Source organism: Sciurus vulgaris (genome assembly GCF_902686455.1).
Source record: "Sciurus vulgaris genome assembly, chromosome: 13".
In the NCBI taxonomy this organism is placed as follows: Eukaryota; Metazoa; Chordata; class Mammalia; order Rodentia; family Sciuridae; genus Sciurus; species Sciurus vulgaris.
In genome coordinates, this window is record NC_136474.1 from 72,666,458 (window position 1) to 72,691,339 (window position 24,882).

Consider the following 24,882-nt stretch of genomic DNA (forward strand, 5'->3'; position numbering starts at 1 on the left):
CCGTCTGAAATCCCAGTGTTACTGATTCATTTCTTTCGGGGGCCCACCCTGCCACCTAGCCAGGCACACCAAATTGCAGCAGGAAGGGTGTCTCTCTGTGTCACCCTAAAGGTTCCTCTAACATGATAAATGCCCGGGAGCCTGGGGAGCAGGCACTGAGTTTGTCAGCTCCTCCTCACCATGACAGGAGGGCCACGGCATGCTGGGGAGCGTGGGGAGGGAGTGCTGGATCAGGGAATCAAGCACCGAGGGCAAGACTTGGGCCCTTCATCAGAGAGAGTGTGGACAGTTTCCAGGATTGGAGGACTCCGTTTTCTTAAAAATCAGAACCCACACATTCCCACACTTCCAGGACACCCAAGCGAAAGAATGAGAAGTCAGATCTCTTTGTCCAAGTCACTAACTAAATATCTGATCAAATGTAACTTCATGCTCCACTCCCAGACCCAGGCAGGTAAAGGTGCCAACACACGACCTGGAGGGAATCAGTCTCAATGCAGAGTTGTTTGCCATGTGTCCACAAGGGATTTGCCTCCACGGCTGGCAGGTGGGTGGGTGCAGTGGGGTGCCACCCTCAGAGGCTTTCATGTGCAGGGCAGATAAGGCACAGGGGGACTGTAAAGTGTGGGGTAAAGTGCATACAGCACCGTCCGCTACTGAGGAATGGGAAATGACTTCCGCAGAAGGGATAGGAGCCCAAAGCAGAGAGTGAGGCAGGCTTCTGAGAGCAGGGCTCCAGGAGGAAGTGGGCAGGCAGGCCAGAAGTGTGTGCTGCTGAGTGCAGGAGTGCAGTCAGAGGCGGAGTGCAGTCAGGTGGAGTCTGGCTCAGGGGTCCTCTTCCTCTCCACAGGTAGAGCATCAGGTGGGAATCTATGGGATGGAGCTGGTTTACGGACAGCTTCCCAGGCAGGGCTGAGCCTACTTTGGAGGGGAGGGAGGCTTGGAGAACTATTTCGAAGCCAGCTGGAGAGGGAAGTGGGCTGAGGGGATGTGGGGGAGGGCTCCAGCAGGGAGGGGTGGGAAGTGGGGAGGTGCCCAACCCAGAAGCCCTAAGCTGTCCCTCCTCACAGGGCTCCAGCTCTGCTCTGGGTAGGCCAGTGGGTGGTGCCAGGGCCAATGACATTGCAGCCAAGATCCTGGGGGAGAGCTGGCTACTGTCCAGCCCACCCGCTGGGTCCTGCAGTGGACAGTGACTGTCACTCCTCCCTCCCCCTTAATCACTGTGTGTGCGCCCTGCTGGGACGCGCCCTTTAGAATGGCTCTGGGCAAAAAGTGGGGAACCCCGCCCTTCTGCCCCTCTAGCCTCACTTGGTGCCAGCTGCCTCCTGGGAACAGGAACATAAAGGAGGCCACTCAGAGAGGGCTGGGGTGGGGAGAAGGGGCAGGGAGGCTCCCAAAGCCACCCACAAAAGGGGCTCTGGGAAGGCCAGACTCTAGACCTGTGATTGTGCATTTTCTTCTCTGCCCCATTCCTTCCGGGGCCCTATTTGGCTTCCTCCCTCTTACTCACCCTGTTCTCAGGCTCCTTCCCTCCCACCCTGCCCCACCTCTGCCCCCACCCTGGCTGTCGCTCCACCTTCCTGGGTCAGGTCAGCCTGAACACTTGGAAACAGGCTGGCTTCACAGGCACACTGACTTTCATGGCTGGTCCCAAAACCCAACTCCTTCCTGTTCTGAAAGGGCAAAGCCTCCTGCTCCCCAGAGGCTAAGCAGAAGCACAAAGCCCAAATGCGCTACTGTCTTCACTTGAAACCCAGCAGGGTCTGGCTGTCAACTTCGTTGTGTGCACACAGATTCTGTGCACAGTGCACACATGGACACAGCACCTACTTGTACATGCACAAAGAGCTGTGTGGCCTAGAAATAGTGCTACTAATATCCACCGAGGGTCTACTCCCTCTCTAAGTCCTTGTAGCAACACCATGAGGCAGATCCCATTATTTTCCCATCTTACTGATGAGGAAATGGGGCTGGGAGAGGTCTTAAAACTTGTTCAAGGTCATACTGCATGACACATCATAAAACTGGCAGTCACACCTGTCTTCATGGCCCGGGTGCCCAAAGGCTACCTAAGCTCTGGCTCTTGGTTTAGTTCATGCCATTGGTTCCCTAAGGGGCTTGACTTTAGTGATATGTGCCTGTTTTTCCATCTGCTGAACAGGCAAGATAATGCTTCTTTCTGACCCCAGAGTGTGAGGGTCATGCTAGCTGTGGCCAGTGGGGGGAAAGATGCAGATCAGACTTCCACCTAGAGAATGTCCTCAGCACTGGGGAGTGAGGGTAACTCAGTCCAGAGGTGTGAGGCACCCTGGCTGCCTCCCTCTCCTTTCTGGCCCCTCTGCCTGCTACCCTGCCCCCAGTCAATCCGTCCATCAGACAGTCTCTTTTCACAATAGGTCTTGAATCTGCCCTCTTCCTGCCCACTGTGCTACCTTTCCCCAGGCCATGCCACCATCCCCTCTCGCTTTGACTTCTGAGGGGACCTCCTAATGCAGCTCCCTGATCCACTCCTGTCCTGCTCCTCAGTCCAGGGCCACATGGCTGCCCACAGTAATCCTCTTAAAACGAGCAGTTGGGGCGAGGAAGCAGTTGAGTGGTTGGGCCCAAGCTTAGCCTGTGCCAGGCCCTGGGTTTGATTCCCCAGGACCACAAACGAAACCGAAAATGTGCATCTGGTTGTGTTCTGGGCCCTTTGGATGTTCAACGAATGTTTCATTAAATTTTGAGGAAAACTCAGCCTGTTGGAGCAAGAGGAAGATGGTGACACCTCTAACACAGGGTCCTTCAGGGGAGGACCTCTTCCTTTGTGGCCCCTCCCGCTCCATCTGATAGCAGCCCCGTCCCTCCCTACGCTGGAGCCCCGGGTCCAGGGAGTGCCATTCAGGTGAGACTCAGGGAAATGTGTTCAACGTCACCTTGAAATAACAATCCTTTGTTGTTTAGCATCAAGAACAGGGAGGGGGCCACACATTGACTCTAAGCTTGCTTTAACCGTCCTGTATGTGTTCACTGAGTTTATTCGAATCACTGAGTTGCCCAGGCTACGTACAGTTCTGACCTGGTGTTTTACAGGGACGATCTAGTCATTGCTAGAACCCTCAAACTCCTCCACTCCTTCAAGCACTCAGCGGTGATCCAGAGAAGTGGCCTCCCAGAGAAGACTGGCCTTTGGCTGCCCTGTCCTGTGGGAGCTGGAGGGCAAGGGCTGTCACCCTAGAGGAGAGAACAGATACCCGCCTCCCGCTTCTCAGGTGCACTGGGGACCAGCTGGTGCTTGTCTGGGGAGGTGCTGACTAAGCACAGAGTGCTGGGGTGTTCTCTCTGGGGGAAGTGAGGGGAAAGAACCCTGCTGGGCGGGGGCACAGGAAGGGTCCTGAGTCTGGCCGGCTGCACCATCAACAGGGCAAGTGAGTGGGGTCCCAGCCCACTGCGCACAGCCCGAGGGCCCAGCCTGCCAGGGCCGCGCCCTCTTCTCAGATAGCCAGGCAGGAGGCGGGAGGGTGCCTGGCTGGGCGTGGGGCTGGGCCTGTCACCTCAGGAGCAGGCTGGCAGCCGGGCAGTGGGGGATGAAGGAGGCTGGTCAGAACCTGGCCAAGGTGGGGCAGTGGCAGGAGAAGGGGGTGACACCGCCTGGGGGGAGGGCAGATTCCCCCTCTCCCTCATTCCCTCTCCCCTTCCTTGCTCTTACAGGTAGGCACTATCTATCCCACCCCGCCACCCCAGGCTTGCTATGAAGCAGTAAGCGAACCAGTGTGGTCTCCCCTCACAGAGCTGACCTTCTAGAAGGGGAAAGACAATAAACAGGTGTGCATCTATGGTGACCTCAGGTGGGTGAGTCCAGTCATGTACCTCAGCTGCTCCCTTGGGTAAACCACTTGTCATCTCTCACAGCCTCTCACCTCAATGGATCCCCACCCCCAGGGACCGGCAGAGCAGGAATGATAGCTCCTTGTGAAGTGAGGAAACGGGGTTGGGGCGGGGAAGTGACTTGCCCAAGGTCACTCTGGGAGCAGTGGTGGAGCTGCCAAGGGCACACGGGCTTCCATGCCCTGCCCAGTGATCCCAGAAGCCAGCTGGACGCACCTCCACAGCAGGGGAGGCCTTGACTCTAGAGACACTACATTTATACACAGAAAACTAAGAAGAAATGAACGGAGAACTTCAACCTGGACAACTAATCTGCCTAATAGTAAAGGAACACTCACCATGCAGGAGGGGTCCCCTGCGGGTGGGGGCCACACTAGCAGCACACTAGCAGGCGTGACCCGTGGCCCCTCTGGTAAGCATGGTCAAAGTTGGCCTGTCCTTCCTGGGGTCCTGTATATCTGTGAGAGCCCCATTACCCAACCAGGTTATTGGGACCCTTGGCCATAACACATATTCTCTGGGTGTAGACAGGACTCTCTGACTCCCCTGAGTCCACTTCCCTACTAGGTCTTGTCTCTGAGCTGTCTCTTGGGCCTAACTCAGTTTTAATAAAAATTCTGCTAAGTTTGGGAAGCACCCCACCCACCTCCACCCCAGTATCTAATTACTGGGGCCTGCTGGCCTGCTTCCAGCAAGAAGCCCCCTACCCCACCCTCATAATAAATTTCTGCTGGTCCTGATTGAATTTAGAGCTGAGCACCATCTCTCTCCCCTTGTGCAACTGGCTCAACTCCAAATACAGCAAGAATAAGTGGGGAGGGGATGCTCTTATTGCAATAGTCCTGGATAGGCTTCCTTACCCACCTTAACGACTGTATGGATAATGTCTTCTTCAATGGCTATGATGCCACACTAGAAAGGATTGGACCCCCAGGACCCCAGGTGTGCCCCTCAGAAGGATTTGTCTTCACTCCTGACTGGAGTGACCAGGGATCAGCTGGTGAGCCTGTCTCCTGGTCCAATCCAGCGCTCTGATGACAGCCCTTTGAAGCATGGCCAGGATACATTTTGACTCTTAGGAGACTGAGTGTACTCTGAGTTGGGTTGCAAAGTACCTATTTGAGCAAGACTCTTCCTGGACGGAAGTCTTCTCAGCGCTTTCCTGGTGACTTATTCCCTGAGTGGGGAGGAGCAGGACATTTTGGCTCTCTTGTGAGGCTTCTCAGCCAGAGGCTGGGCTAGAGCCCCAGGCAAGGAGGTGGGGTTAGAGTCCTAGGTCTCTTTGTTTGGGAGGTATCATTAGTTAAGAGGGTGGAGCTTCTTGGTGGACTCCTCCTCCTGTAGAAGCCCTGTGGACAGGGCTCCACAGTCACACTTCAGATAGGGTGGATCCTCAGTGGCTCCCCAGACCCACTCCTCTAAAACCTCTGCCTCCCCATTGCCCTAGCTCCTCTTCCTTTCACCTCCTTCAGGGTCCCTCCCTCCCCCGTCTCTCTGTCCAAAGGCCCCCACCTTTCCCAGTCCAGTCCCTCAATTCCCTGCAACCAATTGAACTTTGAACCCCTGATTCTGTGGAGGCTGTCAAAGGACTCAGAGACCCCCAAAGCAGCAACCTATCAGGGCAGAAGAAAATCTTGAAAGTCTTTTCCAGGAATATTGGTAAAAGCTTTAGCCTTCGTACAGAGCATGTGAACTTAACTCGTTCCATCTGTCAGAAACCAACACAGATAAAAATAGGAAGTAGAGCGAAGACAAGAGCCGACCATGATGTGTAAACCAGGGAGTTTTGTGTTACTGTGTTTACATAACTCGTGGTCAAAATTTCAGAGTAAAAGCTGTAAGGTCTCATTTTGTGTCTCTGTGTATGTTTATGCATGCATGCACGTATGCCTATGTGTATGTGAAATTCTTCTACTTCCAGATGGTATTACCAAATTAATTTATAAAACCCTTTAAGAGAGTTCTAGTCAAATTCTTGTCAGTGCAAATGCAGTAGTCCCCCTTATCCATGATTTTATGTCCTGCAGTTCCAAACCCACTGTCCCAAAATACTGAACAGAAAACTCAAGAAATAAACAATTTATAGGTTTTAAGTTGCATGCTGCTCAGAGGGTTACTTGAATTCAAGTACAGTAATCCTGGGAGAGTCCATCTGATAAATGAAACGGCCACTAAGTATACAGCCAGTATACACCGGAACAAAGGGATAATTCAGGCCCCAGGCACGGCAGAATGGGAAGGCATGGGATTTTATCACGCTACCAGAAGGGCATCCTGGGGACCAGTGGAGGTCAGTAGTAGCTGAATGCTACAACACCAAGGGCATTTCATCACATAGATGTATCAGTTCCTATCACTGCAAGAAGGGTGAGTATAGTATAAGAAGGCATTCTGAGTGTGTGTGTGTGTGTGAGAGAGAGAGCACATTTACATAACTTTTATTATAGTATATTGTTATAATTTTTCTATTTTATTACCAGTTTTTGTTAATCCTTTACTCTGCCTAATTTATAAATTAAACCTTATAATGAGCATGTACATATTGGAAAATATCTATCTATCTATCTATCTGTCTGTCTATCTATCTATCTATCTATCTATCTATCTATCTATCTATCTATCATCTATGTATCTATGGGCTAGTACTATCCATAGGTATCCAGTGGTATCCATAGGTATGTTCTATGTTAAGTGCTTATATAAATCAAGTATTCCTGAAACTCTCAGGAATATCAAAACTAATCCAAATGTTTTTCAAGTTCATATAATTTAGGTATATCTTTGGCAAATAAGACTAGTTTTAACATTGTTGGTTTAATAAAACCAGCTATGTATTTTGAGTTATTAGCATTTAAATGTAATATGAGCATACATTTTATATTTGGCTTCTTTTTTTTAAGTTTTTTTCCTTTTGTGATTTTTTTTTTTTTTTTTTTTTGGATACTTTCCCAACATGCATGTTATAAAAATAGTGGATAAGGCAATGCCTTTAGGTGATGGCAAGCTTTGTTTAATGTGTTATGGAAATTTCAAGAACAATCCAATCAAAATTGTTAAGAACATATGTATTAAGTTAGTGTAGGTGGGTTAAAAGTTATATGAATGGACTTTTCAATAATAATTACGTTTTATAATATCTGGCTAGAAATGCTTTCCAATATCTTTTTAGTAACTTGCAACCTTAGATCTATGCTGAATTATGCTAAGCAACATTCAATTTCATTAAATGGCTGGATCATTTTTTAAAAATATATTTAGTAGTCGATAGACATAGTAACTTTATTTATTTATTTTTTAATGTGGTGCTGAGGATGGAACCCAGTGCCTCACACATGCTAGGCAGGCACTCTACCACTGAGCCACAACCCCAGCCCAGAATGGCAGGGTCATTTCTAAGTGAAACAAATTACTGAAAATTAATTACTAAGCACAAGTTTTAAGTTTGCATAATTTTGAGGGAGTGGGTCCCAGGGATTGAACTCAACCACTGAGCCACATCACCAGCGATATTTTTTGTATTTTATTTATAGATAGAGTCTCACTGAGTTGCTTAGCATCTTGCTTTTGTTGAGGCTGGCTTTGAACTCGTGATCCTCCTGTCTCAGCCTCCTAAGCCTGGAATTATAGGCGTGTGACACTGTGCCCAGCTTGTTTGCATAATTTTGGCTTCTTATAGGCTTTATATATTTGGGCCTATTAATAAACATGATCTTTCTCTATGTTGAGAGTTGCACTGTAAAACAGTATACACCTATAAAAAAGGTGAGATGATATAGTTATAACATTTGCTAGTCTGCTACAGAATCTTTGTACATGACAGACAATCGCCTATTCCAAATCTTAAATGAAATCTTGGCCTTCAACTGACCTTGAGATCTCCCAGAGAACCCCTGGAAAATTGAAAAGTTTTTTTTTTTTTTTTCTATCACTTTGTAAAAAGATATGTTAAAATGATTAAGTTTATTTGATATGTTGGAACTGCATGAAAAGTATCGTCAAATAAGATGTACTTAACCTTTACTATGGTATAGTCGCATGGGCAAATGTTATTAGTATAAATATTGCAGAAACTATGTAAGCGTCCTAGAAATTTGTCAATAACTTTGCTGTTCATGAGAAGTCCTCGATATAATGCTATCACTCATAATTAGGGCTATTGTCTTAAAACATCGAGTGTCACAGAAATAACCAACTTTTATGCAAATGAAGTCTCATCAGACCTTTAACTACAGTCCTCTTAAATATTTTGTCATCCAAGGATTGTTTTGCTCTAGTTTGATTCTTCTCTGCCAGGTTTGCCACCAACTATGGGCCAGAGTACTCTGTCTTTAACAAAAAGGGGCTCTCTCCGAGACCATGGACAGGAATGTTCCAGGTACTCTAGGCTCCAGATGTTGGCATTGCTTAAGTAACTGAGACTCTACCACTGGGCACAATCAGAATTTCCACTCTAGCGGAGAAACTGTCACATTCGCAAACCTGCTAACCCAAGATTAAAGCAAAGCAAGAATTAATTACATGAGAATGAGTGAACTGAAGAAGGATGAGCGTCTTTTGTGTAGAGTAATGCTGTTGGCTTTATGGAATCCTGTTTCTTTTTCTTTTAAGCCATCTGTAACTCACAACCATTTAGTAGATTACACTTTTGTAAATAGCAATGAATCCATTTTCTTTCTGCCTGATTCCTCCACAATTCAGGAACTCTTATTGAATGTTCTCATTTTCACGGCAATAGAATTATTTGCATAAGTTCCATAAAAATCTGTCCCTCCTTGTAACACGACATACTTGGAAACTCTATTTGTAACCAAGGCTTTGACTGAATGTCATATTTGAGACTGATGCCTTATCTCATGGTCATGTGACCAGACATGGTTGGGGAACCAAGGTTGACTTTGTGGAATACAGTCTATAAAACCTTCTCAGGTAAACCAGCCCCAAACCCAATTTACAGGGTCCCAAGCCTCTAACAGGAGTGGCAAAGTTGACTTCCTGGCAGGTCCAGGAACCTTAGGATACTTAGGGGATATCAAGAAGAGAGGATTCCCCCAAACCTATAGGCCCTGCAGGCATAATCCAGTGGCAAGTTCTTGGCTGAGCACCCAGCCTTGAGGGGCTTCTCAGGGTCCCATCTGAGGCTTCTTATGCAAATGTCCAGCAAAACAAATTTTAAAAGGCCTGCGTGGTCAGTCACCATGCTTGCTACATTTAATGCACATCATCGGGCCAAATCTCGTGAGACCAGACTTATTTTATAAACAAGCATAATCCTGCTTTGATTATCTTCAATCACAAAAGGGTGGCTGCAGAGAGGAATTTTATGTTTCAAAATGATAGTACACCCTTGTGAGCTACCAGCTTCTGTCCTGTTGATGGGCTGTGAGGTTTTATTATCCCTGCAGACCGGACTGGATCCTGCCATCTTGCACAGAGAGTCAGGGCTCCCTTTCCTTTGCTAGTGTTTGCCAGGAGGAGGAAAGGTAGTGGCAAGGATGGGTGAGGGGAGAGCAGGCCTGTGAGTTGTAATGTGCTCACGTAGGTTAACGTGTGAAGAGACACTGCATGGCAGTATCCGGGCTGGGTGGCTGATGGTTAGGTGGGGAAGGGCGTGTACCTGCAGTTTTTCTGTTGCATCAAGCACCCAACAGGGCTATGACACCTTCTAGGAAAGCATCTTCCTTAGCTGGCTCCAGCACACACGGGCAGAGGCTGACCTCACTCCTGGTCATTGTTCCATTAGGGGATCACTTTTTCTTTTTTCCAGTATTGGGGATTGAACCTAGGTCCTCACACATGCTACGCAAGTACTTTACTACTGAGCTGCCTTCCCAGCCCTTTTGGGGGGTCTGATGGGGGGTACCAGGGATTGAACTCAGGGTCACTTGGCCACTGAGCCACATCCCCAGCCCTATTTTGTATTTTTCTTAGACACAGGGTCTTACTGAGTTGCTTAGCACCTTGCTTTTGCTGATGCTGGCTTTGAATTTGAGATCCTCCTGCCTCAGCCTCACAAGCTGCTGGGATTACAGGTGTGCATCACCGAGCCTGGCTATCTCCAGCCCTTTTAAAATTTTATCCTGAGACAGAGTCTTGCTAAGTTACCCAGGCTGGCCTCAAACTTGCAATCCTCCTGCCTCAGCCTCCTGAGTGGCTGGGATTAAAGGCATATGCCACCATGCCCACTTGTTCATTAGGGGATATTGAGAAAAAATGAGCCAATACACTGCCCCTCTGCAGGAAAGGGCGATGGGTCAGCACAATCTCCTCTGCCACAGTACGGGGCCAGTGAGACAGGGACCTTGCAGCTGAGGCTGGTCATTTTGTATGATCCAAGGTTAGGTCTGGAGGATGGACAGGGGAACAGAGGAGAACTAAACTGCTGCTACAAGATCAAAACAATGGACTTGGCCTCCAGCAAGGACCACTGTCCACTCCCAAGGACGGGAAAATAATTGTGATCGTTGTAAGCATCGTGCTCAGCGCTCTGCATGCATGATTTCTCAATTCTCAACAACAATCCTGTGAAGTCCATCTATTATTTTCTCCTCTTACAGAATGGCAGTTCAGAGCCAGGATCTGAACTCGGGTCACATGTACCCCTCTAAAATCACTTTTAAGCCTGAGGAACTAGATAAGGTGGCTCTAATGCAGCGGGGGAAACCAAAATAAGGCAGAAGGAAAGCTCCGTTAATCATAAAAGAGGTAAAACACAAGACAAGGCCCTTGCTTGAGGCTGTTGGTGTTATTTGGGGGCTTCTCCTAGCAGGGAATAAACTGCCCTCTGTCCAGCGTAGTTAGCAGGATTACCTAGCTGCAAGTTCACAGACAAACGCAATTTTGAAGCCCTTGATAAAGACTTTACATCTCACTGATGGAGAGTAGAGGTTCACCAGCCTGGATTGTGAGCACAGAGGGTGGACTCGCAATGATCAAAGCGTGGTGTGTTTCCCAGATCTGGACGGATGGTTACCAAGCAGATTCCTGGGCTCCACCTCAGGCCACTGCCTCAGAATCCGAGCCCTGAATCTGCATTCTCACTGACAACCTGGGGCTGCATGCTGCAGTGGAAGAGGCAGTACTAACTGGTAATTGATTGGTTGGGCTGAAGTTTTGCCATAGTCAATGCCAGAGCTGGGACAGGAACCCGGGAGTTCTTATTCCTGGGCTGGGGTGCTGTTCCACTGCAGGGCTCTTCATTCTCTGACCGGGTGCGGGTGGAGGGGCATCAAGCCTGGCACACCACTCTCTCTGTTCTGGTCTCCCTGCCAGCTCTGGCCTCAGCCATGCTAGCAGGTCATGTTTCAGGGCTCTTCCTGGCTTTTTCGCCTTGAAAGCTGGGGCCCCTCTGCTTGGCTCGAGCTCCACATCCTCCGTGAACCCTCCTCTGATCAGGCCGAGGGGGGTCATTGCACACTTGCACTGTGGGTTGGATGTAGATAAGGGGTGGGGGAAGGGTGCTTGAGAGGGGGGAAGCAGTGGGACAAAGGTAAGGGACAAAGGCCAACCAGCCTGGTCAGAGCCATTGGGTGCACATGAGGGACAACGTGGTGGGAAAGTGGTTGGGGCCAGGTGATGGGCTGGGGTGCAGTCTTGGGAGTCCCAGTATTGGAGGTGTGGAGGTCAGCAACACACCTCATCTGCCATGTGTGTCGATGGTGACATGGTTGATGGTTGTTTATGTGGGTGAGCTGGGCTCTGGCCCCAGCAGAGTCCTTCACAGGGTGTCTCAGGTGGGCTTCCAAGGCCCTTAAACCCAAGTTAAGCCATACAAGGGTATGGTACGGAATCAGGGCCTGGGTCTCCTGTGCTTCTTATCTTCCACTGCTTGAGAGGATGGCTGCGGGGAGAAGCACCCTGGTGCTGAGGAGTGCAGAGTCACCGCCCCGCAAGGACGGCTGAGGCAAAGATGAAACCTTCGTGAAACGATGAAGTCAGTTTGTGGGAAAACGGGATTTGTTTTCACAACATTCCTCGAGCCATGGCTTGCGTAAGATGGGACACATTTGAACTAAAGGCAGCGAGGCCTCACTGAGCACTTGGTGTCGGGCAACGTGCTGAGTGCTTTACAAGTTCTATCTTATTTACTCTAGAGCAGCGCTGTGCTTTGGGCAGTACCATAACCTCCATTTTACCAGGGAGGAAACGGAGGCTGGGGATGGTGTGTCACCTGCCCCAAAGCAAACAGCTGTAGGTGGAACACTGGGCCCAGATGCCAGGCAGGGGGCATCCACAGCTGGGACCCTTGGTGCCTGGGCTGGACATGACCACTGAGAGCAGTGATGTCCCCTTCTCAAAATCAATCCCCTCTCTATCTTCCTCAAAAGGGCCTGGCCCTAAACATCTTCACCCTACCGTTCCCTCTGCCTTTGAACAGTAGTGTAGTGTATCCAGTTGAATTATGCGGGCTAATTGTCAATAGGTGAAGATTCAGCAATATCCGAAGCAGTGATGTTAATCCCTCCATTTACTGAACATCTAATACGAGTCAGGCAACATACAAAGCGCTTTACAGGCATTTTCTTAACCCCATTCTTTCACAAGTTTCGAAGGTAAGTATTGGTATGCCCATTTTACCAATGGGGTACCAAGGCTCAAAGAGGCTTAGAGAGTCTGCCCAGGGTCAGCTAGTGAGTGGACAGGGACCACACTGTCCGCCCCTTCTTTCTGCTTCTCTGCCTTTTGCTGGGTAATGCAGGGCCCAGGGGTGCAGGGGCTGGCTTCCTTGTGGGCATGCCTGATGACTGGGGCATGGAAAAGCTCCCTGTCACAGTCAAAAGGAACAAAAGGGAACAAGGAGAGAGGGAAGAGGAAAGGAGAAAGGTAGGAAGGAAGGAAGAAGGAGAGAGCGACAGAAGGACACAGGGATGCAGATGGGCCGTGTGTCAGGGAGAACTAAGCTGTTGAGGAACCATCCAGGCACACAGCTATAATTTCAACAGCTTTACATAAAACGGGGCACTGGCCACAGTGCTGGGGACCAGCTTGCCCGAGCTGCTCACTCCTGGATACAGTAAGGTGTGACCGATGTCTTGGGAACCTGGCTGTGGTCTTTGAGGTCAGAGCTCATTGACTCATAAAATGTTCTCGTGAGGGGAAATAAAGGTGGCAGTGTGCTCCTTTAGTTAAAACCAGTGGCTCTTTGAGCTCCTCCCCTTCCTTGGGGTTTTGGCCTTGATCTTAGCAGTCCTAGTGCCTGGAAGGTATGAAGAACCTGAGGGGGAGGCTGGTGCCGATCCTGTCAATTCCAGAGGCCCAGCTAGATAGAGCCTGAGAGGTCTCTGGTGGCAGAACACACAGCCAGCGTTCTAAGCTGGCCGGCAGGGGTCAGGGCCAGGCACATTTCCTGGCAGTGGGCTGTCACCTGGGGCCCTGACAAGCAGACATAAACAGGGGTCAGGAGTCCACTAAGCAGCCAGGAGAAAACAGTCTGGGGATGGAGCCCTGGTGGGGGTGAGTGGAGGCCCTGACAAACCACAAGTGGGCCTTAGGGGCATCAGGCGATGGAGGTGCTTTCTGGGCCATGTTGTCCTGGGCCATGCTCTGGAGCAGGGCAAGGCTGGGCTGTGACCAGGGAGAGTCGGGGAGTCCCAGGGGTGAGTAGATACTGACCGTGTCCCAGAAGCCAGGTCTACCTCACAGTGGCCTTTCTCCCTGTCTCCAAAGTCGGCCCGTCAGTCTTTCAGGATTCACTCTCCTAACTCCGTGGCCCTCCTGGGTCTGGCATTTCCTTTCATTTTAGAAAATAAACTATAAAACTTTGTGTTCCTTCATCTTTTTTTCCCCTACTAGTTTTGGGAATTGAACTCAGGGGTGCTTTACCAGTAAGCTGCATGGCCAACCCTTTTCTATTTTGAGACAGGGGCCTTACTAATTTGCCCAGGCTTTTAAATTGCGATCCTCCTGCCTCAGCCTCCTGAGCAGCTGGGATTAAAGGTGTGTGCTACTGTGTCTGGTGGCATTTTGTTTTTTATTTTAGCATTTTTAAAATTGTCAATGGAGCATTTATTTTATTTATTTATATGTGGTGCTGAGAATGGAACCCAGGGCCTCACACATGCCAGGCAGGCACTCTACCACTGAGCCACAACTCCAGCCCCTGGCAAAATACTATATACACCTTAAATAAAAACTCATGTGTTTGGGACTCTGTTATAAAGATAGGCTTTTTTACCCTGGATCCTTCACCAGTCATTTTATGGGGACCGTTTTCCCAGGATGCACTTGTCCTCATTCTCCATTTCTGTTTCTTACCACCTCATGTCAAGTCTTACCTTCAAGTGCCTCCAGCTGCCATCTGTGTCCTCTGATTAAGCCAGTCACCCTCTGAGCTACATTGTCACTACTAAATGCTCAAGTTCTGGTCTCCTTATGGGCATTGCTTAAACCATCTGAAAAGGCTTGTTTAACAGAAGTCAGAGAAACCCTACACCCTCTCCTGCTGTGCCAATCCTCACCACGCTGCCTCCTGGAGCCACCAAATGAGTAAGAGCAGGTACATACCTGGTCTTCACCAGCAGTCCTCCACCCTATTCCCATCTGCCACCAGGTCTCACGTAGGCTTAGAAACTAGAAAACTAAATATATTAGGACTATGCATAAAACAAGAGCAAATAGGCCCCTAGTGACCTATTGGCCTATGGACCCCAGGGGAATGTGTGTTAGAACATCTATTCTATGACCTGTTTGGGTCATTCACAATTATTTGATTTTCTTCTTAGGTTCTTGGCTCTATCCCAGATATAGGTGGTAGCCAGAGGAATGAGGCTTCCCTGTATCTCTCATATTCTTTACTGTGTTGTATGAGGATTCACTTCTTTAACATTTTACATTAGCTCTTTCTTGATGCTGTGATATTTGTGAGGGATGGTCATCTTGGTGGGGGAAGGCGACCGCTCCTGAGATCCTCTGGCTGGGCTGAGAACCACTTTAGGGCAAACAGGGCTAGAGCAGAAAAACCAGATTTTGAAATCAAGCTGTGTGTCCCCAACAAGGTGGGAAATAGCAGCATAGGAGCTGCTGGGCTCCTCAGAGACCCCAAGGACCACACCCTCACTTTACCTTTGAGGAAGTGGGGGGTTACAAAAGAAGCTCTTGGTTAATCTGTAAATATCTCCTCCATGGGAGACCTTACGAAATGATTAACAACAGCCTGTGTAGGAATGTGGGCACGTATAACCCACCTTGCTTCTAAAAGGACTGGAGCCAGCTTCCGAATGTGACTGTCATACCAAGTAAATGCACGTAACAAATCAGGAAGAAAAGTGAGGCAAGGCTCAGCGCAGGATGGAGATGGAGCCAGACTGAAGGTCGGCACCCAAGATGAGCACCCACAAGCTCTGTGCCTGGCCATACAGGACTGCACCAGATGCCACAGTCATGAGTAGGGTGACCATGCCAGGACGCTGGGGCTCTGCTTTCTTGAGCTCTAGTTCTTGCCACTAACTCAAAATGTGCTGCTTCTTTCCCTGGGCATGTCTTCTAGTCTGTCTAAAGGGCAAATATTGCTTTGTAGGATCTTTGTGTGGATCAAGGTAGCTCTTGTATGCAAAAGAAAGCACTTGAAAGATCATGTAGGATATCCACAAAATGGCGTACCCTCCACCTCCTGGGCTGTCTCCTTGTCATACACTCAACACTATTCATGAGCCATTGGCTGATGTGGCTGCAGACCAAAGCTGCTGTAGTCGGTCAAAGTTAATTCTCCTTGGGTTCTTAAGAACATCAAACAAATACTGGGACCATCCAAACCTGGGGGAAGTGCATGACATTTCCTGAGCTTAAGTTATGCTCAACACCATCATTACATCTTTTTCCCTTTCCTTGATACAACTGGGGAAAATCAAGGCACCTATAAGGGAAAAGGAAGGAATAATGTCAGGTTGATCTCCCTTAATGATGTCTGTTTTCTGAAGCAGGAGTAATTTGGATAACGCAGAAAAGGGAATAGTGCTGGAGGAGAGCAAACACCTTTAGGGGTCTTTCTAGCTGCAGTGTGGCTGGCCTGGACCCTGCCTGTCACTCAGAGGGCTTCTCTAGGCCCAAGTGTTGCAGGTAGGATTAAGCAGCTTCTGAAGGCAGGCCAGAAGTTTAGCTGAAAGTTAACAGTGGTCTAGAGCAAGCAAGTCGCAATTCCAAAGGGAATGGGGCAAAGAAGCTGGGTGTGGACAAGCAGAGCTGAGGGGGTGCTCACCTGGCTTCCCCTATATGGTTTTGCCTATAAATTAGGGGTACTCATGGAGAAGAGCTTTTCAATAATCAAGAACATTTGCTAATAGCAAGAAGAATCATAAATATTTCAGTAACACAGCTAGTATGTTTGGTTTGGGGTTGAACATGGCGATGTCACTATGGAAAAGAGGTCATCAACCTCCTTGGGAACACACTGGTTCCATGGGCAGGGAGTGCTCCAGAGCTTGCTGGCCCTGGGAGAGAGGAGCACACAGTGGGATGAATCCATTCTGTTACTTGTCAGATTGGCAAGAATCTGGTTGTCCCAGCAGAAAGGCAGCCTGGAATCATGTGAACTCTGGAGCTGGACTCTGCATCCTGGCTCTGCCACTGCTTGCTGTGGGGCCTTTCTCTGCCTCGGTGCCCTCATCTGTAACAGCTATTGTGTGGATTACCTGAGCTAATATTTGTCATATGCTCAGAAAAGCCCCTAATATATAAGCATGTCAAACACATAAACTTGTAACTCAGTGCCTGTCTCTGCAGCTCCCAAGCCCAAGGGGGGGGGCCACAGGCAAGATCCCAAATATACACCCCTTTCTGCAGGAAAAGTGCTGATCTCACTCAACGTCAGCCAAGGGTGGTCACTGGGTAGTGTAAAGAGGGGCTAGAGTTGGGGGGATGAGGGGAGCAGGCACCTGGCAAACTTCCCCAGTGCCCTGGGAACAGTCCCTGCTTCCTTTCTCTTTGAGGACTTTGCCAAAGAGGAACACTCAGTTTTGATAAACCCTTGCCAAGCAGGAACGAGAAGGTATCTAGGTTGGACAAGCTGACAAGTTAAACATGCCCAGGGTGCCAGCCGCGGCAAACACTGGCTCCCAGCTGTCTCTTTCTCTTTCTCTTTGCTCTAGGTGGATTTGTTTAAGTTGCTGCCTAGGGTACTCATCCAAGGTAGTGGTTGGTTTGCCTTTGGGGAGGGCTACCCAGGTTCCAGGAGAACAAGCCCTGGGGAACTTTCCATCACTGCAGCTCCAGCAGTCACAGGATGACCACGGGACAGCCCAGTGTTTCTAAAGCCATGGGCCTGAATGCTTAGGAGCAGGGCTTCGACTGGGAGGCTGAGCTTGCTTCTAGCCCTGGCCCTTCTTCCACATATCCTCAGACAAAGACCTCTTCCTCTCTGGACCCCTCTACTCTCATTGGTAAAATGAGAATCTCGCTGGGTGTGGTGTCACGTGCTTGCAAACCCAGACACTCAGGAGGCTGAGGCAGGATTCCAAGTTTGAGGCTAGCCTCAGCAACTTAGCAAGACCCTCAGCAACTCAGTGAGACCCTGTCTCAAAATAAAAAGGAGGTAGCTCTGTGGCAAAGGGGCCCCGAGTTCCATCCTTTGTATCAAAAATTAATTAATTAATTAATTAAATGAGGGTCTTGGAAGGTTTGGGTGGGGGTGATGGACTTGAGAGGCCTTTTCAGCCCTTTCACCTGTGAGTTTGTAAGAAGCATGCTGGGGCTGGGGCAGCAGAATCCTGAGTGGTTATTGCCAGGCCTGCGTCCTCCTGACTCCTGGGCCCTCTTCAGCAAGACTCCATTTTGTTATTGACCTGGCAGTACACTGGAGTGTTGGTTCACTCACAAATGGAGTGTCCCAGTGCCCTTGGCCCTGTCCTGGTGAGAACAGGAGACAGAAGACTCCAAGAGCAGAGGACGGCCAACAGAAGTCAAGCAGGACTGAGTCGTGCCCAGCCCTTTCCACCTCACTGCCCTGTCCACCCATCTAGAGGCTCTGAAGGCACCTGATTTTAATGATGGCTTGGGGTAGCCATCAATTTTCTGGGGGTCAGGGAACAGACTGGGATGGAGCATGAAGGTGGGGTGGGGAAGCCGCAAGGCCTTCTCAACACAGTGGGAGCTCCCCACAGGCTGGAGATGAGAATGGGAGATGGGCAGGGACCATGAAGGATCCAGCCATCCTCTTCTCTTCCTTCTTTCTCAGGCCACGCCTCTGCTTCCAAGCAGCCAATCAGAAGGCTCCTTCTGCTCTCATGGGAGGCCTTCTCATCGGAAATAGGCCTGGGATAAACAACAGTTCCTGCAGTTCTGTTGTCTGTTTGGTGACTATTGGGCACAAGCCTTGGGGAGGCAGGCGCAGGAAATACTGAATGGAGCCCACCCCAGCCCTCAAGGAGCTCAGCCCACCTCCTCACTCACTGTTAACTGATGGTTCATTTGTTGACCTCCTACTTACTGCCAGGCCCGGTGCTGACTTCCCCTAACTGGATCAGAAGCTTCTGGAGCGGCAGGGGCCATGGTCTGCCATGGTCTACCATCTATCTATCTTTCTTTCTTTCTTTCTTTCTTTCTTTCTTTCTTTCTTTCTTTCTTTCTTTCTTTCCTTCCTTCCTTCCTTCCTTCCTTCCTTCCTTCCTTCGTTCCTTCCTTCCTTCCTTCTTTCTTTCTTTCTCTTTCTTTCTTTTTCTTTTCTTTCCTACTGTGTTAAAATGCCTGTCCACATGGTGGTTAAAGGCCTCTGGAACCAGATTTCCCTAGTGGTCTTCCACTTGCCAGCCTAAGTTCCTCACCTGTAAAATAGGAATCATAATTCCTACCTCATAGGGTCCTCACAAGGATCCAGCAAAGTAATGCCTAGAGAACACAGCCCAGGACCAGGCACATAGAGGGTGCCCCATGAGTGTTTATAAATGAAAGGTTTATACAGTGAATGGGCTGAATTGCTTCTGATCAAAATTTGTCATGGTGAACAAGTCACCTGAGCATTGATAATTTATTCATCAAAGATTGTGTCCACAGACAGTGCAAAGATGAACTTGACCACAGCCAATCTCAACTCCTTTAAATTCCAAATCATGGTGTCTGAGTTTGTGAGCCTCTACTATACCTGACAGTGTTCATCATTCATTCCAGCCTCTTTCTCTCTAAATACTTTATTAAAATTGACAGTAATAGCCTGCTGGCTTCAATTTCCTCTGCTTTCACTCCCCCCAGATGCTGCCCCCATCTCATGTATGTGCCAGAGCAACACTCACTGTAGCTATGTCCAGCAGACAGGACCTCTGAGGCCTGGAGGACAGCAGGTTCACAGAGCCCTGGGCAGCCCAGAGCTGACAAGGGGCGGGGGACTCTTGTCCCAGAGACCATGGATCTGTGGAACCATGGGCTCCGAACACAATGCCTGGCAGGGCTGCAGAATGACAAGCACCCCGGCAGGAGCAGACATGCCCCAGTCTTTGGTAACCTGTTCAGATATTGGTTGAGGCTAATGAATGGAAAAGAGTCACAGCATTAATCTCTCTGATCTGGAGTTGCCAATTTGGCACACTCTTAGACCCTACCTTCAATCCACAGCCTCCTTGGGCACAATGACTGGGCTTAAAGTGACCCAAGGTGATGCCAAACTCCCGTGGTAGTCACCCCTGGCTGGCTGATTGCCCTGGAGAAACATTATGCTAGCACTGGCAGTGGGAAGGGGCTGGAATCCCAAGAGCCCTAGGAAGCCTGGGGTCTTCTCATGGTTTCCAAAAGATGAATTAGTCCAATCCACTTAGTCCACTTGTTTAGGGCTCAGTCAGTCATTTGCCAGTATGTACTGAGCATCTGTTCTGTGCCACACAAATGCCAAGCTAGGTCCCTAAAACAGAGCTATCTTAATATTAAAGCACAGTATAATAGGAAACACTAGCACAGGAGCCAGGAAGCTGGTTAGTGTTCTAACTCTGCCACTAATAAGCGGAGGGTCTGGAGGATCTCATCTGCCAAACCTGGTTCTGGACTGATGATGCCCATGGTCCAGCTTTATTAAAGACCCTGATTATTTAATTTATTAAACATCCCTGATGTACAGGCAGTGGCAATCTTGGTGAAGGAGCTCTAAGCTTATAGAAAACACAAGCTTAGCAACCTACCAAGCTCCCCAGGACCACAGGGAGGGTTCTTAGTTTGCTACCTGGAAATGCAGCTTTGGGGTGAATGAGGAGTCGAACCTGGCCACAAGGAGACACTGGGACAAAGCAGTGGGAAGTTTAAGAGGGAATTGATAGCTTTCTTGATGTGATATGAAGGCTCCAAAGACCTTCCCTGCCCCAAGTATCTGTTCCTGAAACCCCAATCTAGAGCTCCTATTGTGGGATTCTACCATTGAAACTTTTGAGAGGAGTATTATTCAGGAATCCTCATGTGAAACAAAGACAACCTTAAGAAGAGTGCGGGTCCCACTTTGCTAGGTTGCCTGGGTCCTACCTATTTGCCAGCAGGAGTCTGGCAGCTTGTGGCCCTGTTTGAGGCTTAAGGTACTTGAAAGGGCTGCAGGGGTGGGGCAGGTCTTCTGGGCTGAATTCAAGTTAGAAGACTTTGCATTAATACACAGAGGGTCTGGGGGAACCGGGAAGGGAAAGAGAAAGAGAACGCGCAAGATTTGAATTCTCCAGGTCGGGTGGGAGTTGAAGAGTTGAGGGCAAGAGCCCAGTGCCTCCCTTTGGCTAACCGATTACGCGGAGGAGCCAACACCGAGAGGGGAAGAAGGGAAGGCGGGTCAGAACACAGGGTGGGGCCGGGACAGGGGAAACTATAAAACCAATGGGGCGGATTCACGAAAAATTCCTGAGCTTGGAGAGCGTACAGGGTGCGGGGCAGCACCCCCGTTCGCCGGGCCCACGCCCCTCGAGTTGTCCGGCCTGTTCAGACTGGTTCGCCCACCTCTCCCTCCCCATCAATTCCCTGGCATGAACCCTGAAAAAGCAGGATCGGAATGTGATGTAACCATAACCTCTGCGCAGGCATACGAACGATCCGGACTCTGCACCGGCTCGCAGCCCTTCTTCCGGAACCCCTGCTCCTAACCCCGCCCCCGGCCCGCCCCATTGCCCCGCCCACAACGGGGCGCGTCCTGCCCGGCCCCGCCTCTCAGGGCCCCGCTCCCCGGGACTCGCGCCCTCCCGCGCACCCAGCACCCTCTCTTCCCCTGGGAGCGCGGTTCTCCTCCCGGCACCTCGGCGCCCGGCGCCTCCCTCTCGCGCCCCTCCCGCCGCCCCGGCCTCATTCCCGGCCTCTCCTCTGCGTTCTCACACCGCGCCTGCCGACCTCTCACCCGCCTGCCTCCCCGGAGGGCCCGGCTCGGGGCCGTGCGGCGCCACCCCTGCCCGCCGTCACCGCGGGAGAGGCAGGCGCCTGCCCGGGGGAGCGGGACCTGCGCTGACCCGGGAGAAAGGAAAACTCGCGGCCAGACCCCCCGCCGCCCACCCCCAGTTCAGGCTGTGTGCCAGGGCCCAGTGTGCGCCCGCCCGCAGGCCGCCAGGCTGACTGCCGCTATCTACTGGGTGGAGGGCAGTGCCAGCTGCAGGAGGCCTTGAGGCGCGAGTACCCGCCCCCGGCCCTCCTCCCCCAATAGCAACACCTTGTACTGGAAAAGGAGAGGAGCAAGGAGCTGAAGAGATCAGTGACCACAGGGAGTCTGAAATCCCACTCACTTACTTTCTGGATTATTTGGGCGTATTGCTTCTCTATGCCTTAGTTGTTGCATCTGTAAAATGGAGATAATAAACGTACATGGTGGAGTGTTATGAATTTTGGTGCCTGGCATGCCCCATAAATAGTTATTACCTCTTCTGGACTTTTTCATTCCACAGAGGGATGTCCTTAAGGATTGGTTATATACCTGCTTTGTATGGAGGTCACGTGGTGTGCTGCAGATCTAGGAGTTAGTTGTGGAGTTAGCCCAGTCACATTGCAGCTGAATGTGATCTTAAAGTAGTTCTCTCCAGACAGTCCTCCACAGTAAAACAGGGACTGCAATGCCCACCATGCAGAGCCAGTGCTAGATTAAATGAGATTGTGGAAGAAGAGGGTCTAGGGAACTTCTTAGCACACAAAAGGTGAGAGTGGAGAGACCTGAGAAGGGAAGGACAGACTTAGTTTCAGCTATATCAGAAATCTAGGGAGGTTAAAACCTATGTGAGAAAAATACCCCTAACTTGGGATGGGCACTCAGGCCAATGGTGAAGTCAGTAGGAAAGGCAGCAGCCAGCAGGTCTCAACTTCTGAGAGAAGGAAGAGACTGCCAAGGGTGGGAACGCAGTCATGCGTGAGGATGGTTCCCAATGAGACCCCTCCATCTTCTCCCACCAAGTCAGGAGGACCTGAGAAGGGAAGTCGGTGCTCCAGAATTACTGATGTCAGCTTCTGCTTTATCAGGGAGGCCCCCAAGATGGCTTGCCCATTTCCTCCCATCCTAACTGGAGGAAGGAAAGGACCGTTGGAGAATGAGCCCTATGTAAAACCTCCACCCTCTGTAAGTACTGTGAATGTGGGAGACCTGGTCCTGCCTGTGCTGTGGCTGTGTGACTCTAGAGCTCAGATGATTGTCCACAAAATAAAAGCTTGGCCAGATGCTTTACAGGGTCCCTGAAACAGAGTCCACCTGTCTTCGTGAGAGCAATTCTGCACTCTGACCTGTACAAATGCAGGGAGAGGCCACTCCTTGGGGTAGCAGAGCTGGTCTTGGGTATCAGCAACCCTTCTGTGAACTCTTAGGCGCTCTTCAGTGGAGTTGAAATGGAACAGATTTCCTGAGGCAGCCCAGGAAGACTGGCTATGCCACTGAACATGACTTTGTGTTGTAAGGAGACTTGTGAGTAGGTGTCCAGCCACACTTAGAGGAGAGGAAAGCTCAGAGAGGGGTAGGGACTTGCCCAAGCTCACGTGTCTTTTCAGGGACAGAGCCAGCTGCCTTTAAATCCCCTATGCTGTACAGCCTCCAATTAATTTGGTTAACACCACCACCCAGTACACTGGTAACCAAGGCTGATCAAACCTCACTGAAGCCATGTCACAAAAGCAAAATGGAAATGCATTAGTGTCACTACTGGAAAGTGCTTCAGAAAGTGAAAAGAGTCATTCAAACAGCCCAAACAGCCCCGGAAACACTGTGTCCTGGGCCGGAGGGGTTAATGGGAGGCAGCGGGTGGCAGCTCCTACCAGGTCAGGGGCGGTTTGCCTTTGTGATCTGCACAGCAGGCTCCATGAAGAGAGTCCAAGGACACTGGGCTCCGAGTACTAATATGCATTTTTATTCTGCAATAATTTTCATACTGAGTTCAAGAGGCACCAGCTCCAAGTACATAAAACCAAATCAAATTAAATTAATTGATTTTATTGAAACCTGCTGCAGTCGTATTCAAGCCCACAGCCAGGGGCATGACCCTCATGAAATACCAAAGGGGCTTTTGAAATAATTAAATTAATCACACCCTGGGTTATGCACAAGGGCTCGCTCCTGTGCTCACAGACAGGCGCTGTTCCGGTCACCGATGCATGCAGGAGAGGTGCACGTAGCCATGACCCAGCCCCAATTGTGGCACTGCCTGGGAGCTGAGGACCCAGACTTCTCATGAAGCCTTTGTTCATGCTCTTTTGGCAACACATGCACATGCACTCTCATGCACACACAACCACAACACTGCACACACATGCTCACATATGTCCACGTACACTCCCCAGCTGGAACTCTGTCCTGGTTCTCCCTGCTCAGCTCAGCTCAGGTCAAGGGCCCCCCGGCTCCCCTACCCTACTCTGGTTCCCCTTTCCTCTTGAAACTCAGGCTCCTGGACTTGGATGGCACACGTTCTTCCTGGTTATTGCTTCATTTTTACCTCACTAAGCCATGTCTAATAAGTCCCTGGATCTCACAGAGTAGGCTGTGCCTTCTCTGAATCTCTCAGGAAACCCAGCATGACCCAGGGCAGGATTAACCATTTTAAGTAGTCTGCACAAAGAAAGAGCTCCAGACATTTATTAAACATCTACTTCGTGCTAGGCACTGTTCAGATGACTCTACTACTTCATTAACTCATTCAGTCCTCACCTGACCCCACCCTCCTCACCTGAGTTGGGGTTGTTATGACCCTTATTTTACAGATGAAGATATTGATGCACAGAAAGGTCAGGTAACTTGCCTTAGGTCACCCAGCTGATAAAGGGCACAGTTATATTGCTTCTTGGTAAATCTTCAACCAGTTCCATAAGCCTTGCTGCTGATCAACAGTGATATATCCGCTTTTGTGATGATATCCCCAACACCATTTTGGGGCACAAGATTCCTGTATCCAATTAGAAGGAACCTCCACCAGCCCTTCATTTTACAGAGGAGGAAATGTGCAAACTAGCAAGGGGGAAGGTCCTTGTCCGAGGTCACAAAGCAATGTAGAGGAGAGGAGCAAGCTACCTCTTGTTGTCCCTAGCTCTGCCTGAGAAAAAGGATGCTGGCTGGTCCAGTGACCCATGTATTCCAGGCTAAGAAAAAAACCTTGATTTGGCCTGTTCTTTGGATAACATAAGTGTCCAGCGAGTCACTCTGTGCTGCTGCCCACACACTGAGCACCAGGACCTCATGTGCATTCAGGAAGCAAAGCCCCAGACCATGGTCTCATCAGAACAACCCTGCTTCATTCCCCAACACGCCTGGACACCTTAGGAGCAAAGCCTGTGGCTCCGTCCCAGCGAGCTTTCAAAGCCACCCTGTCACCCCTTCTACAGTTCCCTCACTATGATATGCTATGCCCTCAAAGTTAACCTCAAAACAGAGCCCTGACACCTGCCAGTATGGGTCCCCTCCCTAACTGTGAACCTGAGTCACTTAATCCTGATGAGAGACATGGTCCTCAGAACCTTGGCAGCTAGTCTTGGAGTCTGTGCTGCTATGGGCCAGCCGTACATACTGCTGTTCCATTTAATGCCGACAGTCTCATCTTACAAATGAGGAAACTTAGGTAAAGGACACAAAGCTAGTACCTGGTTGGGCCTGGACTCGAAGTTGGGTCTCACTTTCTCTCTCTG

At 49.9% G+C, this 24,882-nt stretch overlaps 1 protein-coding gene across 3 annotated transcripts in view; it reads right to left on the reverse strand.

Moving 5' to 3' along the window:
• Window positions 1-24,882, reverse strand: part of ZBTB7C (zinc finger and BTB domain containing 7C) — a 327,812-nt gene that overhangs the window by 94,859 nt on the left and 208,071 nt on the right. The window lies entirely within an intron of this gene.